At 41.0% G+C, this 19731-nt stretch overlaps 1 protein-coding gene across 9 annotated transcripts in view; it reads right to left on the bottom strand.

Moving 5' to 3' along the window:
• Positions 1 to 19731, bottom strand: part of bnc2 (basonuclin zinc finger protein 2) — a 568898-nt gene that overhangs the window by 51345 nt on the left and 497822 nt on the right. The gene's annotated exons all lie outside the window — the stretch shown is intronic.

Below are 19731 nucleotides of genomic sequence, written 5' to 3'. Positions count from 1 at the left end.
ACCTCATAGGTATTTTAATTCTGTATCAGCAACCTCACTGCTCACCCCACCCCACCCCCACTAAAGGCACTACCTGCTACCCTTACTCATGAATTCTTAATATCTCAGCAATATAGCCCTCATTCATAATAAATTATGACCACACACCTCTATCCAGTGTATGCTGCCTCTTTTCTGGATGGTTCTTTTATGAGCCCTGAGTCACTATGAGACCTCGCCTTCATTTCTATAGGGACAACACAATATGCGGCCAACATCAGAACCCACAGTTACTGGATGTTAATTTTTAATCGTGTTTATTTTGGTCTGATAAAGAGGCCACCTGAGTCCCAGAACTTGAACAAAGGCCACTTTTCATGAAGTGTAGCACAGCTTGTGATGTGTAAGGTTTCTATAGTGATTGCAACAAGGTCACCTCATTGAATAAAAGTTCTCTGAATGGAGCTGTTAATCTGGCCCAGTCAGGGAGCCTTGGCTAACAGATATAAATGGAGTGTCAGAGGTTCTGTTCACTCTGAGAGCTGGCTCTGAGGAAGCTTGATAGTGTCAAGGACTCTCCATATGTCAATAAAGAGTGACTTGGTGATGCAATACCAGACTCTCTGGAGTTATTTCAGTTTTCATCACTTCTCATCAAGGCAATGTTTCAGACTTCAAGTTTGCACGTTGCTTCAAACCCCTGCAGTGACTGCAGATGCTGCGGGAGCAGCTAGTCACAGTTTCTCGGGCAAGTAATAACAGATGACGTGCACAAAAATGTGGGAACAAAATCCCTGTAGCAGATTTATTCGCAACTCTCCAGGTGCTGCAGTGCTGCAACCTGTACATGAGTCTCAATTCCTACCAGTTTGTTAAGCTGTATAAGGGCTAGAATTATTTAATTACAGAGGCAGAGACAATACTGGCTGCTCCTTACTATCCGAGACTGTTTCTCTTTGATTTAAATGATCAGTGCTTCCAACAAACATATATTTAGTTCTCAATACAAGGAGAGAAAAACATTAAATAAATTCATAAAGAAAATTCAATAACTTTTGAATTGTTTAAACATTTTATATGTACTGAATATAGCAGTGAAAATTCTTAACAAATCATCTGATGTTAAACTGTTATCATTGAATTGCCATGGTTGGATAATTACTTCAATAAGAAATGGGATATTTAAATACAAATTGTTTCAATGAGGATTGTAAGCAAAAATAGCAGCACACTCATTCAATCATTGAACTTAAAAACTGCAGCAGTGCAGAATTTTGAAATATACTTTGGTACTCTTGCTTGGTATTTAACTCTGTAAAGTCACAAATAATTTTTGGAAGCTCAGCATGACTACAAATCAATGGGTGAGATCATGTACTGTCTTTGTGTCAAGTTGAACTCAAAAGCGAAGGGATAATTGAACCAAAGCAGAGGCTGATAATATCAAGGAGCAGAAAGGGAAAGGAGACCAAAGAGAAAAAAGATGAGGGGAAATGAAGGAAGTATGTGTGACAAAAGACAAAGAACCGAGGAAGGAACGGGTACCAAGGCAAAATAGATGAGTTGTAGTAGTGAAGGAGGAGTATAAGTTGCTGCAGACAAAGTATCTCTGGGAGAACAACTGCTTTTCATGACTGGTTGATCAGGTAAAGAAAGGAGCATAAAAAAGTGCAGAAAATCTTTGATTTTTCAACAAGTGAGAAGTATGTAGGTTTTTCTAACACTGAAGAAGTTCCAACATTTCACAAAGTGCAGATGTTCCAATTTTAGTACTTCTAACAGGCCCAAGGCTGATTAGTTCAGTTGGGTATATCACCAGCACAGGCTCCAAATCACTTCATATTCATTCCTATTGCTACATCTTTCTTATCCCAGTCTGCTGCACTAACTATTTACTTCTTCTTCTCTCCTACTTTACTGCAGTGTTCAGAAGAACACAAAACACCTACAGAACTGGTTGAATTCCCATTCCGGCAGAGGTAGACTTGGAACCTGCCTCCTATTTTGCCTCATGTTTCATATGGAGTAGTGCACCTCAAGCTTGTTAATCAATTGTTGACAGTCCCAGTGAGTGTGACTAATTACCTATGTAATATGTCCCAGTTGCCATTTTTAAAAATTGGCTCTCGTTTTATTATTTTAGAAAAGAAGGAACAAAAAAATGCACACCTACATTAGAAAGATGTCTATTTCTGTGCAGACACTGATTTCTGCAGATTTGATCTAGAGGCAAGGTGTAATAATGTACAGTGGAATGAAGTTCCTCATGGTGTTACTCACATTAGAAGAGTTAACATTAACTATCCCGAGCACAGCACTACCTACAAGCTTAACGGGTACTCCAGATCAATGAGGATACTTTGATAATGGAACCAAGTTGCCACAAAAACATTAAATGCATTTTGCAATAGAATGCAGTAACAGACCTAGTATTTCTACTCTGTACAGAATTTTATGAATACTTTTCATAATTTTAAGACATCAGTTAAGTCAGTATACTTGATAGGAGCCAATGAGGGTTTAATATATTTGAATTTGATGTAATGGGATGTATTTGGCATTTGATACATTAGAAATATTTGCAACTGGAGTGATAGCAAGCATTAAGTTTATACGATTTGTTGGGAATAGAGAATTAGCCCAAACAAGGGGTACTGGCTGTCATTTGGAGTAATGGGCTATGGTTTGGAGTGCAGTGAAATTGGAGAGATGGGCAAGTAGTTAATTAATGCAGATGACTGGAGATCATGGGCCAGGTTTTCCAAGACATGGTAATCTCACACAGATAGACACTCGATCGCTTATTTTTTTAAACCAAAGAAGAGATCACCACATTTCTGATAGGAGATTCTGATCAGGGCTGCTTTAGAAATTCAGGGAAATACTTCCTGTGACAGTTCTCTCATGGTTGATAAAGTGTGGAGCTGGAAAAAGCACAGCAGGTCAAGCAGCATCAGAAGAGCTGAGGAGCCAAAGTTTCAGATCAGAACCTTGCATCAGGACTGGGGAGGTGGAAGGGGACTGAGAAAGAAATAGAGGGAGTGGGTGTGGCTAGGAGAAAGGTAGGAGGGATGGTAATAAGTGGATGCAGGTAGGAGATGATTCTGATTGGTCAGTGGGAAGGGTGGAGTAGATAAGTGGGAAGGAAGATGGACAGGCTAGGTCAGGTCAAAAGCAGGGGGGAGAAGGAGTGCTGGGCCTGAGATGAGATTGGGGAGTGGGGCGATTTGAAATCTGGTGAATCTTATGTTAAAGCCAAATGGTTGTAAGCTCCTGAGGCAGAAGATGAGGTGCCCGTCCTCCAGTTTGCATGTGGCCTAATTTTGATGGTGGAGGCGGCCCAGGATAGACATGTCATTGGGGGAACGGGAGGCAGAGTTGAAATGGCTAGAAACCAAAAGGTGGGGATGATTGGAGCTTATGGACCAGAGATGTTACCTAAACGGTCCCCATGTTTGCACTTGGTCTCTGCAATAAAGAGAAGACCACATCAGGAGCAATGGATGCAATAATAAAGGTTTGAGGAAATGCAGGAGAATCTCTGCCAGACTTGGAATGATTCTTTGGGGCCTTGGACGGAGATAAGATGTTAGGTGTGAAGGCAGGTTTTGCACCTCCTGCGGCCATAGGGAAAGATGCTAGGTGTGGAGGAGAAGTAGGTAGGGAGTGTGGACCTAATGAGGGAGTCATGGAAAGAATAGTCTCCATGGAAAGCAAACAGGGGTGAGGAGGGTAATATCATTTTGGTGGTGGTGTCAGACTGCAGGTGGTAGAAATGGTAGAAATGCGCTGGATCTTCCTCTCCTGCAGACCCAACTAGTGTCCCACCAACAACACTCTCATCCACTTGGCGGAACTGGTCCTCACCCTGAACCACTTTTCCATTCAATCCTCCCACTTCCTGCAAACCATAGGGCTGGCTATGTGTACCCGTTTGGGTCTGAGCTATGCCTACCTTTTCGCGGGATACGTGGAACAGTCCCTCTTCCTCCGCTTCATTGATGACTGTGTCAACGCTGCCTCGTGCTCCCACAAGGAGCTGGAACAGTACATCTACTTCACCCACACCTTTCTCCCTGACCTTCAAATTCACCTGGACCATTTCTGACACCTCCCTCCCCTTCTTGGACCTCTCTGTCTCCATCTCCGGCTCAGCACTGACATCTATTTCAAACCTCCCACAGCTACCTTGACTACATCTCCTCTCACCCTCCCCTCCTGCAAAAATGCAGTGCCATGTTCCCAAATCCTCCGCCTCCTCTGCATTTGCTCCCAGGATAAGCGATTCTACTCCAGGATAGCCCAGACATCCTCCAACTTCAAGGATCGTAATTTTCCCTCCCCCACGACCAACAATGCCCTCAACTGCATCTTCTCCATTTCCCACACCTCTGCCCTCAAATCACTGCCTGCAACCTGACCCCTACAGTCCATCTTCCCTTCCCACCTATCTGCTCCATCCTTCCCACAGTCACCTTCTACCTCCATCCACCTATCACCATCCCAACTAACTTTCCCCAGCCCAACCCCCAACCCCTCTATTTATTTCTCAAACCCTTTCCTCCTCCCCAGTCCTGATGAAAGTTCCTGACCTGAAATATTAACTCCCATGCTCCTCTGATTCTGCTTGTCCTGCTGTGTTTTTTCCAGCTCCCCACTTTATCGACTCTGACTTGCCAGCATCGACAGTCCTCACTATCTCCAAGTCCTCTCATGGTGCATGACTGTTGGTGGAAAGCAATTCATGCCCCCTTTTCACAGCAGTCAGCTGCCATATTCTGAAATGTAAAATCCCAAAATCGTAGATAGCCACTCTGATAGCTGCAGAAAAATGGTTAGTTCATAAGATAAGTATGAGGTAACAATGAAGGTGGGTAGGATGCCAGGATGCAGTGTTTAGAGGTGGACAGCATGGGTCTAATGTGGGTGGAGGAGAGTGGGTGAAAGGGTGGGGGTGGTGGTCTGGTCTGGTCTAATGGAGAAGGAGGGGTTGGGTGAAGGGTAGAAGGCTCCAGAGCATGCAAAGGGGGTGGCTCGGGTCCAAATTGGGGCAAAGGGCTGTCAGGTCCAGAGTAGGGCAGGAACATCGAAACCTCGGTGAGAGAAAGGCGTTGGATCAGGATTTGGGGAGTGTAAGATGTCAAATGAGAGGTGGGGTTGAGGAGGGGGGAAGAGGGATTGTAGTTGGAGGTGTGTGAAGTCAATTTGACATCAGCTGAATAATTGTTCAGGAGTTAGGCTATGTATTTGATAGTTGTTCAAGAAAATTGAATCTATTTCAGTTAATTTCATCAGAACCCCTGAATTCTCAGATTTAAATAGACTTTGGGGATTTCTAAGCATTGTGAATTGGCCAATGGAATCTTCAATTTCCCAGGCAATTCTTCCATTGTTTGCTACAATAAAAAATCTTCGGGGTCCCAATGCACAACTCCTATCTACATTGGAATGATGACTGTCTAGCCATTAGAAAATCTGCCAATGTGCTAGGGTACAGGAATTAACAGAAAGCAATTTTGTCCATCATATTCCGTGCCAGAATGAAGAATGCATTTGTGCACTTTGAGATGTATCTTAGAAAGGAAAATGCTTCTCTTTATGTTAGTCTGCTCAGAATCAGAGAGATAGGACACATTTGATCTCAGACTGACATGTCTTATGCGTATCCTTTCTGTTTACAGGGGATGCTTCAGCTTGTCATTAAGTTGGCTGATAGAAGTGGGTCGACCACTGTCTTAAATATCTGCAGGTGTATTGTGCAGAGACTGTGTTTGTAGCACATCAAAGTATTTAGAAGTGCCACAGACATTTAATCAGCTATTCACAGTGAAATGATGCCAGGAAAAGTCAATGTGCAAAGCCGGATATGTAACTGCTTTGAGATACATCAGTGTGCAATCTGTGCCAAAAAATATTGCAAATTAAATTCTGCATCTACCTACGTAGGTGCATCTAATATACATGGGAGGTAACATGATATGCTTCGTGAAGGATTTCTTTCTAAAATCTCCACTCATTCATACATCACAATACTCAACATTACCAAGTGGGCAGAGACTAGAAAAAACAATTCCCATCAGGAAATTCTGTGACATATTCAAGTCCTTTACTCCAATATCATAAAAGTACTTTGCACTGTCTCCCAACAAACATGCAAAGATCCAATATTTCAAAACCAACCTGATTGCTAGAACCCCCACATCCCTGCTTCAAAAAGCCCCACAAAAGAAGAGAGATTATCAACATGTATCTGTTCCTAAGCAACAAGGCAATAAACAGACTGCAGATTTTTTTTGTTGACAAAATGAATTTCATCCAAAGCCCCAGCAAATTTTGTCTCAAATTGTACACAACCATCAAGACACTGATCTCTGCTAATGAAGAACAAAATTGCACGAAAGTAGTGTCTTACGCATCCCAAAGCAGTTCACTGACAATGTGGAGTAACTAACTGTACCTACACTGTAATGTAGAAAACATGGCAATCAGTTTGAGCATAGCTAACTCTGTCAAACAACAAAGGTGGTGAATGACCAGGTACTCTATTTAGTGTGCTGATTAATGTTTAGATATTGTGTAGGACATCAGAAATAATGCATAAACTCATATTCAATTTTAAAATATTGCCCACCTGAGAGGGCAGGTTAGGAGCTTAGGCAAAAATGAAGCATTCCCTCAAGTATGCACTGGAATGTTAGTCTAGATTTTTGTGTTCAATTTCTAGAATGAAGCTTGCATCCATGATCATCTGACATAGAAAGAAGAGTGTTACCCACTGAGCCACAGCTGTCAAACAATGTAGAATGGAGACATTTTACAGAAGAACATAAACATAATGGGTTTGTATATTGTGTGGAATGGTGTAAATGTATTCAGAATTTTTCAGTTACTTAGTAAAGAGAATTGTAAGATTTTCATCCCCAATTCATCATCCTTCCTTCCTTCCTTGTTTCATTTTTCCAGCATTGCCTTTATGTGTTTTGCAAAACTCATTCTAAATGTAATTTGCAACAGTTTATATGTGTGCTGTGGAGTAAAATGATTTAGTTATGTCTGAAATTGTAAATTAAAGAAATGTAAACTATCAAGTGGTGCCAGATATGTAAGTCACACTGTACCATGTGCAATGGTTTTTGGTTAGTTTTAGTAAAAGAGAGCTGGATTAATTGAGAAAGGGAACTGAAGGTTCGAAAAACATTCTATGGAGACACCAGTCCAGCTAACCTAATCAGTAGAGCTCAAGATTCTAACTCCCAGGATCCTAGATTTGAAAACCAAGTTTGGGTGCCATAAGTTTATGATGAGCAGACAGGAAAGTAGACCTGTGAACACAATGAGACCAGCCATTATCTTATCGAATGGTACAGAAAGGCTAAAGGGGGCTGGATGACCTATGCCTACTCCTAATCCTACCTTACAATCACTCGGTTGCTTTTCCAGAAGAGACAGGGATATGAAGCCAATGGTCCTTAACTTAGGAAAAAAAAACCAAGAAACATAAACTCCAGCGTGGAATATTTGAATATTGGATGATATAACATTTGAACCCCAAAGGAATTAATATACTTTGCCAGATGCAACCTAGATATGAGTTCAGGGACAGAGGGAGACATGCAGGGAACAGAAGGGTTGCTGATGCAGAGCCAACACAGGCATGCCTGTAGAATCGGCAGAATTATTTGCTCCATAGCATGAACATCATTAAAGGAGTGCCAAACAGGTTGTGTTGTGGGATGCATCTCTCTGTTTTGATTGTTCTGCTGCTTTGCACTAGTTAGTACACAACCAAGGAGCTGTGCCTTTGAGTACAGCAAATAGACTCCACCAGTATATAACAAGCAGCAGGAGGTACCTTTTACTTTTCATAAGTTTTTGAAGGATTTTTCTTTGTGTCAGTTACTCTTATAGAACCAAACATATGAAAATAGAAATCAGAATCACGACAGGCAATTCTTCCCTTTGAACCTATTCTGTCACTCGATAAGATGATGGTCGATCTGATTAACTCCACTTTCTTGTGTGCTGCCACAATTCTTGGCTGTTTTGTTCATCAAAGATGTATCTAAATAGATCGTGAATAAATTCAATGACCATGTCTCAACTGCTTTCTTGGCAGAAAATGCCACAAACTAACAATGCTGAGAGCCACAAATCTTCCCCTCACCTTCACTGTGAAAGGAAGACTTCGTTTATTTTTAAACTATGCCTCTGCGTCCTAGTTTCCCCCACATGAGGAAACATTTTCCCACTATATGGCCTATCAAGATCCCTGAGAATATTCTATGTCTCAATAAGAATATCTCTCATCCTTCTATACTGCAAAGGATACATACCCAACTATTCAGCCTTTTGGACAATAAGCATCTCACCTCAGGAATTAGTTGAGTGCATGTTCTCTTGAAAAATTTCAAATGCAATTACTTCATTGCTCAAATGATGCGATCAAAAGTGTACTCAGTATTCCAACCTACATTTATGCTTAGCTTTGTGTCATTGGCAAATTCAGCTATCATACATTCATCCAAGCTATTGACATGGACTATAAATAGTTCAGACACAGCACTGATCCCGGAGACACTCCATTAGCTACAGCTTGCCAGACTAGAAACAACCCCTTTATTCCCACACATATCTTCCTATTAGCTAACCAATCCTCTTTTCCTGCTAATAAGGGGATTATTAATAATATACCCTTTGTATCATGAGCTTTTACTTTATGTAGCAAACTTGTTATGCAGCACCTCATGAAATATTCTTTGAAAACTCGAGTGCACCATATCTACAGGTTTCCTTTATCCACATAGCTTGATACATCCTCAAAGAACTTTAATAAGTTAACTGAATATAAAGAAACTGCAACAAGAGGCAGAAATTAAATATTTGTTTGGACTCAGTTTTCACTTGATTTTGATTTTCTTTTTATCAGTTCAGAGTGTCTCTGAAGTAAACGCTCCTAGTAAGAAGGATAATTGCTTTGGGAAATTCCTCTTGCTCTTCAGTGACTAAAGTGAACAGAGAATTCCAGAAAATTATACAGAGAGATTTGCCAGTGTGTCATGCAGGTTGAAACATCCAAGTTGACCAACAAACTCCACCAGGGAGTGGTAGAAGCATAGGAGAATTGAGGAACCAGGCTGTCACCCAGAGCTTTGTTTTAACCCTTTCAGAGCTGTCCAAGTGTTCTTGTTGGAAAATTTTCTCAAGAATTTGAGGTATTGGGGAGCCCCACCTTCTAAACCTATTGCCTCTTCAACCTAGAAGCCAAAAGCACTCAAGATTTGGAAGTTCCTCTCCAAACCACTCCTGACATGGAACTGTATTGTCATTTTATCACAGTCTCTGGGGTAAGATCCTGCAATGCCTTGTCGAGCAGCATTGTGTGTGTACTGACCCCCCCCAATGGACTCCAATGGTTCAAGATATTGGTTCCCCACCATTTTCTCAAAGGCAATTGAAATTGGCAATAAACGTAAGCCTTGATAAGAACAAATTAAAATGAATTATTCTCAGTAACAGACATGCCTATGATGTGCATGTTAAATTCGATGTCAGTATATACTTTTGCATCAGGAAACTTGCTTGAACTGAAATAAGCTAAATGTTATGGTCTTGAAAGATATGTGTCATACGGTTAGCAATTTTACTTTGAGCTATGTTTCACGCAGACTTGGTGAGCTGAGTAGATGGTGTGGAAGAGGTAACTACTTTTAGGAGATTCATGGTACCGTAGCATGCTGTTTCTTTATCTAGAGCCTTTATTATGCTGTGGTAGTCTTCATCTGCTGCCCTATCTGATAGTAATGGACACAGCAATGAGCCTACTTACGATGTGCAGTCAATGGTAATGTCCTGATGTCCTCTGGCAAAGAGCTGTGATCTGGTGCTGATATGTCAAATGGAGCAAGTCTCCTCACACCTACCTCTTGCACGTCCATCCTGGGGAAACAGGGGTTAGGTTTGGGTGTTGTATCCTTGATCTACTTGCCCTAACCCTCAGTGCTGCTCACCAAAGAGAGCTTCCTTTCACTCCTCACTTTTCATCCAACCTTGGGCAAATAATTACATCTGCAAATACCTTAATAAAAGTCAGACAGGCAATTACTTTTATGGAAGAACTTGCATTTATGTGGTGTCGTTTACAATGAATTACTCACATTTGTAATTTACTAATTCTTTGTAAAGCAGCAGCCAATTGGTGCACCTTTCTCAAAGATTATTTATTTCTCAATGGATTAATTCTTTCCCAAGAATTATCAATTATCTTCTTAAATGTCTGTTACTGCATCTCTACAGTTCCACATGTTGAACTAGTTTCCCAGTTGCCTTTGTCAACTCTACTCTCATACCCTTATAATTTTATTTATTTACATTTAAAATATTAAACTTAGACATACATAAGTCCCCTTCAAACTGAATGTGAAACTCCACCATGCTAATAAACCCACTGCCCAAAGGCTCTTTGACTATGAGCTTATGATTAGTCTTGTTTCCTTGCACATTACTAAATCTATAATGCGCAGCTCCCTGTTGTCTCTTAATCATACTGCTTTTTAAGAAATTGTCCTGAATAATCTGAGAACTAATTTTCCAAGTTACCTTTGCCAATCTGATGTCCCAATCTACACGTAGATTAAATTTGTTTAAGATCATTACATGTCACATTTATTACTTCTTGTAAACTTTGTCCTCCTGTATAACTACAGTTAGGGAGCTGTAAATTACTCCTGAAAGTGACCTTTTACATTTCCTATCTCTACCAAAAGGATTCTACATCTGTTCTAAGGGCTTTCTTAATTAACGGAGTACATCACTACATGCCCTTTCCTGCTTCTTCATTTGAAAATCAAATACAATTCAATATTCAGGTCCGAGCTTTGGTCACCTTGCAACCCTATTTTTGCAATGATTCTCAGGCTATGCATTTTTATGTCCATCCATGCTAACAATTCATCCATATGAATGCTGCAATCATTCATATGCAACTGTTTAACTGCCTTTAACTGTTTCTTTTTCTAACCATATTCCTAATCCTAACCATAACCCTACCCCGTTGCAATCTCTGGCCTTATATGCTGGTGCACGGTTAAATTTGTACTCTCTGTCCTTTCTTGCCATATTCTGGTTATAATTACTAAAATCACTACCTAGATAATCTGTTTTGGTGACATTCTTTGAGTGATAAATATTGGATATGACACTTTCAGACAACTCTTTTACTCTTATTCCAAATAGTGTCACAGAGTTTGAAGGGCAGAGAGAAATTTGGTGCATCATCTCTTCTTAAAGATGGGGTCTTCCAGCAGTGCAGCACTACCTCTGTAATGCAACTCCAACAATGCAACACTTCCTGAGTACTGCCCCAGCCCTTCTAAAATGCAGCACTCCAACAGTATGACCCTTCTAACAATGCTGCACTCTTTTAATACCGATCTATTAACAGTGTAATACTCCCTCAGTACTGACCTTTGAAGTAATCTCTCAATACTGACACTTGGTAGTTCAATGCTGTCCTTCTAATATTGTAGCACTCCCTTAGCACTGATCCCTCGACAATGCAGCACTCATTCAGTATTACACCTCTAGCTGTGCAGTATTTACTTAGTACCATATCTGACTATACAGCATTTCCTTATTACTATACCCCTGACTGGGTACCACCCCCTCAGTACTGACCTTCCAATAATGTAATACCCATTCTGTACTGACTCTATGACACACAGTGCAGTGCTATCTCAATAGAACCCTCAATTAGTGTGTATTCCTCTTTGTGCACATGCATTCATGCATCTGTTTCTTTCTGAAGCTGCAGACCTGCAGGTTGTAGTTATGCTGGAATCACAGCCATTGTGGCTGTCCAGTTCTCCATCTTTTCTCTGGTTAAAGGTTTTTCTCCTGGGTTTGGTGCTAGTGTCTACCTGATAGCCGCTAATTGAGCATTTTAGCCTAGTATGCCTCAGACTGGAAAACGCACTGCTAGTACCATCATAGCTGTTCAAGGAGGTGGTCAGACTGTCTCAGCCATTCCCGGTCTCCCAAAAAATTTAGAATCATGGAATGGTGACAACCAATGTTTGTTAAGGATTGGCCAGCCAAGCATTCATTAGTATTTAACATGCACCAATCAATCAGTCTCAACCCATTGAAGTTGGTCAAAAAATATATTTTCTCTCGATTGCTCCTTCTACACTTTCAATCTTATCATATGATGATCACTGTACCCCTTAATGTTCCTATATTGATACCCTTCATTTGCCAGAACCAGATACAGCAACACTGTATTCTTTGTTAGGCTAGAAACAGAATGATCAAGAAAATTCTCCTGAACACATCTCAGAAACTTTCTCCCTTCTCTGCCCCTTATACTATTGCAATCCCAGTTCATATTCAAATAATTCAAGCCTGTGATATACAACATTGTAAATACATTGGTGGCCCATAGGCCACACACAATAATAGACAATAGGTGCAGGAGTAGGCCATTCTGCCCTTCGAGCCTGCACCACCATTCAATATGATCATGGCTGATCATCCTTAATCAGTATCCTGTTCCTGCCTTATCTCCATAACCCTTGATTCCACTATCCTTGAGAGCTCTACCCAACTCTTTCTTAAATGAATCCAGAGACTGGGCCTCCACTGCCCTCTGGGGCAGAGCATTCCACACAGCCACCACTTTCTGGGTGAAGAAGTTTCTCTTCATCTCTGTCCTCAATGGTCTATCCCATATTTTTAAGCTGTGTCCTCTGGTTCGGCACTCACCCATCAGCGGAAACGTGTTTCCTGCCGCCAGAGTGTCCAATCCTTTAATAATGTGGTGATACATTTATTCTAACAACTCTAATCAAACAGATTCCGTCCTGCATCACTCTAGGATATTCACTTGCTTCAACTGGGTAATGCCTCCTTAAATAATACTGCTACCCATTCTTCTTTCTTTCCTTCACTAACTTTCCCATTTGTCTTGTAACGTGGAACAGTTCACATCATTTCCCTGTCATTTTTTTGAGTCAGAACTCCAATATTGCCACAACAGCATATTCCCATGAGACTAATTCCACCTGTTGATCACCAACCTTATTACCTCGAATCGCACATTGGTATCATATACAGTAACACTGCTTTATACCTAACCACATTCCCTCTTACTCTGAAATCACTAAAAACCTTAAAATAAAAAAATAACTGCAGACACTGGACATCTTAAACAAAAACAAATTGCTGAAGTAACTCAGTAAGTCTGGCAGCATATGTGGACAGGAAGCAAAATTAACATTTTGTGACTCTACTGGAGTTTCTCCAGCAATTTCTGTTTTAGTTCAACTTAAAATTTTATTATTTCCAATTTAGGTACAATTGAAATTATTTGTGCAATTTTTTTTTCCTTTTCAGTTAGTTTAAAATCTCCCCAGTAGCATAAACAAATAACCTCACAAAGACCCAGGTTCTGGCTCTCTACAGGGAAAATCCACCTCATCTCTTCAGGTGTGATCTCCTGCAGAAATAGAGTTATTGTGTCGGATATCTAAGATCCTACTTCCTGTATGATCTCCAGCCATATAGTCATCCCGTCTATCCTATCATTTCTATATCCATCAGCATGAGACACTAGATGTAATTTGAAGATTACAAAGCTTTTAAACTCTTTTCTACGTCCCTAAACTCTGTATGTAAGACTGCACCTTTTCTTTAAGTCAAATTATTGCCTCTTCCTCTAACTATGCAGATGCAGCCCACTTCCCAACACTCTGACCAAAAAAGACCCACCACCACTAGCTGCATAGCTGAACCAATGCAGTGGCTCTGTTTGCACTGACCAGTGTCACTCATTTTCACTAGTGTCCTGAATGAAGACTGATCGGAGAGTGTGATGTGGCCCGGATTTTCCTGTATTACTTGTCTAGTCATCTTTGTCTATCAGGTGTTCAGTAATTTTCTCATTGTCTCCATTCTCTCAAACTATATGATGACCTCTTCCAGAAATGTGCTATCCATAAAAACCCTTGGCCTCACAGATGCACTGCAGTGATGCCAGCAGCTGCTCAAGCTGACAACACTTCCTGCATGTGGTTGTCCAGGTCTTGAAAAGCATCCTGGAGTTCCCATTTGGAACATAATGCATATTCAATGGGACTGAGGTGCCCTGCCATGCTTCTATTTATTACACGATTTTCTAAACTAAATTATTTGATTTGCGAATTAGCTAGTATTTTCTTCATAGCTACTCCTGACCGAATACTTCCAATGAAATTACGTTGTGAAATGAGATACATGACGTGAAAATTCTCCAAGTGAGAAATGTAACTCTCTCATCAGTCCAGTAATGCGAATGTGTTGCAATGTTCAGAATCAGTGTTTAAATTAGAAAGATGGAGTTGAGGATGGGAAACAGAAGAAATGTGATCTCCAGTGAGAGCTGAAGAACTGCTCAGAGATTGGAGAGTTGTACAGAGTTTCATAATTGGTGGGTTGCTGTCTAAGTTTCATCTCCATGAAGCTCAGATTTAGCAAAAGGCTGAGAGGCACTTTGTTAACTGAGGCATTGGTTTGATTTTAATTACTATTTTTCCTAACCTGCTGTATGTGGCGAAGAGGTCACAAACTGATGCAAAAATGTCAGTTTGAGGGTAAGATACTCTTGCTGAATCACTTACTTGATTGCTTAGTGTTTCTCACTGTAATCAACACCGTCATTGATCAAATGCCATTATCAAAGGTCTCGAAGAAATAGTCAGAATGAGTGGACTGGGGACCCAAAAACCCCTGACAATGGGATTAGACGAAGTGGTGTCTTTTTTTTTTAAAGCTGGTGCATGCCTGGCAATTCCCTCTCTAACTGCACAAGGTCAGATTAACTGTCGGGATTGAAGAATGTGGCTCATAGCAGCTTCTAATGGCCAATTAGGAAGTAATAGCCTTACCAGCAACATCGCACGGATGAAATTTTCTTTAAAAATTCTCCATTTTTGTGACTGTTAGATTTGCTTAAAGTTACATCCAAGCAGTAAGTTTTCTGTTTTGACAAAATACTGCAAACAAATTATGATTTTGAGTGCCTACAACTCAGATTTATATTGTTAATTGTAGACTGTCGGTAAATCCGCTGCCAGCAGTGAGACTCGGGAACTCAGTGGGAGATATATTAAGTTGAACCATTAGAAATTAGCACCCATCCTTGTTAACACTGCCCCTGGATTCTTCATTGCGATTTCATTCTCTTTTCCCTTCAGTATTATCATCAATGAATTTTATCTTCTCCCTTATTCTAATGCAAAAGCACAAGTGAAAAATAATAAAGCAGACACAGTGGCTAGCACTGCTGCCTCAGAGTGCCAGGGACCCTGGTTCAATTCTACCCTTGGGTGACTTTTGCACATTCTTCCAGTGGCTGGTGGATTTCCTCTGAGTGATCCACTTTCCTCCCACAGTCCAAAAATGAGTAGGTTAGGTGGATAGGCCTTGCTAAATTGCCCGTAGTGTGTTGGGATGTTCAGGCTAGGTTGGTTAGCCATGGGAAAGCGCAGCAGGTCAGGCAACATCCATGGATGCTGCCTGACCTGCTGCACTTTTCCAGCAACACATTTTCAGCTCTGATCTCCAGCATCTGCAGTCCTCACTTTCTCCTAGCCATGGGAAAGGCAGGGTTACTGGAATGTGGTAGATCTGGGTAGGATGTTCTTCGAAGGCATCGTGGGCTGCATGGCCTGCTTCCACAGTGTAGGGATTCTATGATCTGTGATTATAGTTTCCAGCCCCTCACATATTCTCCCTCTCTTTTTCTGAAGCTGCTGGTTTTGTGAGGGTGAGTATGCCTGCACCGTTCAGCAGGCATACCCTAGTGGAATACCCTAGTGGCTATTCATGGATTAGCCACCTTTAATGACCATTAGCAGGCGGCATCATCAACTACCCTTCTGTAGTTCCATCCAAACTCCATGAACAGTATTGTGGAACAAGAATTCGAAGCTGATTTTGCCTTATTTGACCTTGTGGGACTTAAGAGAATTTTGCCAAATCGCTCCTCCAGCGTGCATAGCTTAGCAAATGCACCTGATAAATTTGCAAATGTGTAAGGGGAATTCCACAAAATAATATTGTCAATCTATATATATATGAATATATATTAGGATGTACACAGACATTCCTTCATCATCTATCTTATCCCAACTCTTTCTGAGAACGAGCAAATACAGCATCACTTTTCAGTTCCAATCACTCCCTGGGCTCAGTAACGTACATTGTGTCCCAATGCATTAAACCTTTCACTTTTAACATTTTCATCCTAATGTTGAAATCTCTCAATGGCTGCCACCACCCTACACCCCTCAACCCAACTCTGTGATCCCCTCCAGGGCCATAACCTAAATTTAATCCTGAGCAAATGAATGAGACCTAAAAGTGGACTGTAAAAGTTTCTTTCAACATTTAAAAATGAAATGATGAGCATAAAGCAAGTGGATTCACTACAAGCAGTGAGGACAACATGTAATGGGTTTTAAGGAAATGACAGAAAAGATAAACTAATACTTCATGTATGTCTTAAAAGAGGAAGGTCAAAAATCACATGACACCAGCTTACACTCCAATGGATTTGTTTAAAAACACTAGCTTTCGGAGCACTGCTCCTTCATCAGGTGCTAACAGTCCGAAAGCTAGTGCTTTCAAATAAACCTGTTGGATTATAACCTGGTGTCATGTGATTTTTGACTTTGTCCAAACCAGTCCAATACCAGTACCTCCACATCATGGCTTCATAGAGGAAAGTACTAACTCTCCCCACCCACCACCTCCCCAGGAATAAAGTAGAATCTAGGGTCCAGTGTAAATCAGTAACTGAAAGATATTAATATTTTAAAATGTGCTTAAACAATGCAAAATATTAATATTTTGAACAGTACTAGAGAAATGAATAGGACTTAACAGTCTAGATATTACAATCACATCCCAAAGTGTTGAAAGAGGTGGCAGCTGAGATTGGAGATGCATTGGTAGTCATCTTTTAAAATTTTGTGGATTCGAAAATAATGGTAAAAATAAGAAGGATTGACATGGATTTATGAAAAGGAAATCATGTTTCGTGCAAATCTGGTCTCCTTCCTATTGGAATGATATAGTGAAACATGAAAAGTTCACAATAGATTTAGAAGGATGTTGCCAGGGTTGGAGGATTTGAGCTGTAGGGAGAGGTTGAATATGCTGGGACTTTTTTCCCTGGAGCATCGGAGGCTGAGGGGTGACCTTATAAAGGTTTATAAAATCCTGAGGGGCATGGATAGGATAAATAGACAAAGTCACTTCCCTGGGGTGGGGGAGTCCAGAACTAGAGGGCATAGGATTAGGGTGAGAGGGAAAAGATATAAAAGAGACCTGAGGGGCAGTTGTTTCACGCAGAGGGTGGCATGTGTATGGAATGAGCTGCCTGAGGAAGTGGTGGAGGCTAGTATGATTGAAACATTTAAAAGGCATCTGGATAGGTATATGAAGAGGAAGGGTTTGGAGGAATATGAGCCGGGTGCTGGCAGGTGGGACTAGATTGGTTTGGGATATCTGGTCGGCATGGACAAGTTGGACCGAGGGTCTGTTTCCGTGCTGTACATCTCTATGACTCGATGGTGGAATTTTTGGAGAATGTAACTAGCAGAACAGATAAATGGAAACTGGTTGGGTGTGGCTTTTCAGAAGGTTTTCAATGAGGTCTGGCACAAAAGGTTGATAAACAAATTTAGAACACATGAGACTGGGGGAAATATTACTGGTATAATCCATGAACTGGTTAACAAAGAAAACAGAGTAGGAACAGATGTGTCATTCTCTGCTTTTTACAGTTTTTATAATTGATTTGAATGTGATGATTAAATGGTATATTTCCAAGTTTACAGACAACACAAAATTAGATGGGAGAGGGTGTTGTGAGAACATTGCAAAGACACTCTGAGGGGTTTTGGAAGGGCCAAGCCAGTGAATGAAATTATGTCAGATGGATGACAATATAGAAAAATGTGAGGTTATCCACTTGGATAGGATAACAGAAATACAGAGTATTTCTTAAATAGTGAGAGACTGAGAAGCATTGAATTTCAAACAGACTTGGGTGTCCTTCTTCATGAGTCACTGAAAGTCAACATGCAAACGTGGCAAGTAATTGAAAACGTAAATGGTACATTGACCTTTGTAACAATAGGATTTGAATATTGGGCAAGGAAGTTTTTCTGCAATTTTATGGCACCTCAATGAGACTACAGATGGAATATTGTGCACAGTTTTGGCCTCCCTGCCCAAGGAAAGATAGATTTCTCACAAGAGAAGTGTTACATAGGCTCAAACTAATTCTTCTGATGAGCGTACAAGGAAAGATTATATATACTTGGCCTCATTTTCTGGAGCTTAGAAGAATGAGAGCTGATCTCATTCTAAAGTACACAGTACTTGCACACAGGAGTGTGTAGGAAAGATAGTATTGAAGTAGAAGATCAACTAAGGTCTGATTGATGATCAGATTGAGTACATGGAGGTGAATGGCCCACCCCTACTTCTTATGTTCTTACAGAACCCTCAAATGATGCCCTATTTTCTTTTCATTCTGATCTTGAGTATTCCTGATTTAAATTGCTCTATACTTGGTGGATATGCCTTCAGCCTCCTGGCCCCCAATGCTCTGGAATTCTACCCTTGAACTTATCTAATTCTATCGAATTCTATTTGATAACTGCTCCTTTGAGTGGCATGGGGAGGTGTTCTGAAAATCCTCAATAGATTTGCTGATATTAATTTTCTCCCTCCCCATGATGGGAAGTGTTCAGTCTTTTCTTGACACATTTTTATTTTCACTCACCTAAAATCAGCCACTCAATCCTAATCTGACCACTGTTATGTGCATTGTGTGATGTCTGAATTTACTTCCCCCTTTCTCACTTTGTATGCTGAAGGTACAATCGTATAGTGGTGATGTTAACACCCGATGCCTGGAGGAAGAATGCCTCATCTTCCGCCTTGGGATCCTGCAACCACACGGGATCAATGTGGATTTCACTAGTTTCCCCATTTCCCCTCCCCCAACCTTATCCCAGTTGTAAGCCTCCAATTTGGCACCGCCCCCTTGACCGGTCCTACCTGTCCATCTTCCTTCCTTCCCACCTATCCGCTCCACCCTCCCCTCTGACCTATCACTTCCACCGGCACCTTCATCTACCTATCACATTCCCAATTACCTTCCCCCCAGCCCCACCCCACTCCCATTTATCTCTCAGCACCTTCTGGCCCACAAGCCTCATTCCTGATGAAGGGCTTATGCCCGAAACATCAATTCTCCTGCTCTTGGATGTTGTCTGATCTGTTCTGCTTTTCCAGCAGCACATTCTTGATAGTGGTCATGTTACCAATCTAGTAACTTAGAAGCTAGATAAAAAATTGAAAGAACTGCAAGTTCACATCTTCCTGTGACAGGTGAGTTTGGTTTATATGGGCAGTGCGTTTCAGGAAGAATATGTTGGCGTTGGACCATGTGCAGTACAGATTCCCCAGGGGAGGTATTCAGAACAACAAAGTAGATGTATGAACATATGTCAAAATTTAAGCAGGGCCATTTAGGGATCATTTCTTTCATGGAGATCTGGAACAGTGTCACAAACAGCTGTTGAAGCTGGAAAGTCAATTGAAAGTTTCAAAATTGAGATTGCTAGATTGTTGTAGGGTAAGGTGATTTAGGGTTATGAGTCAAATTTGGGTAGATAGGCTTAAGATGCAGATCGGTCATGA

Source organism: Chiloscyllium plagiosum, unplaced genomic scaffold, assembly GCF_037043375.1.
Source record: "Chiloscyllium plagiosum isolate Xiang-an unplaced genomic scaffold, Cpla_swu_hap1 HiC_scaffold_2, whole genome shotgun sequence".
NCBI classification, from domain to species: Eukaryota; Metazoa; Chordata; class Chondrichthyes; order Orectolobiformes; family Hemiscylliidae; genus Chiloscyllium; species Chiloscyllium plagiosum.
This window is presented reverse-complemented; position numbering and strand designations above follow the sequence as displayed.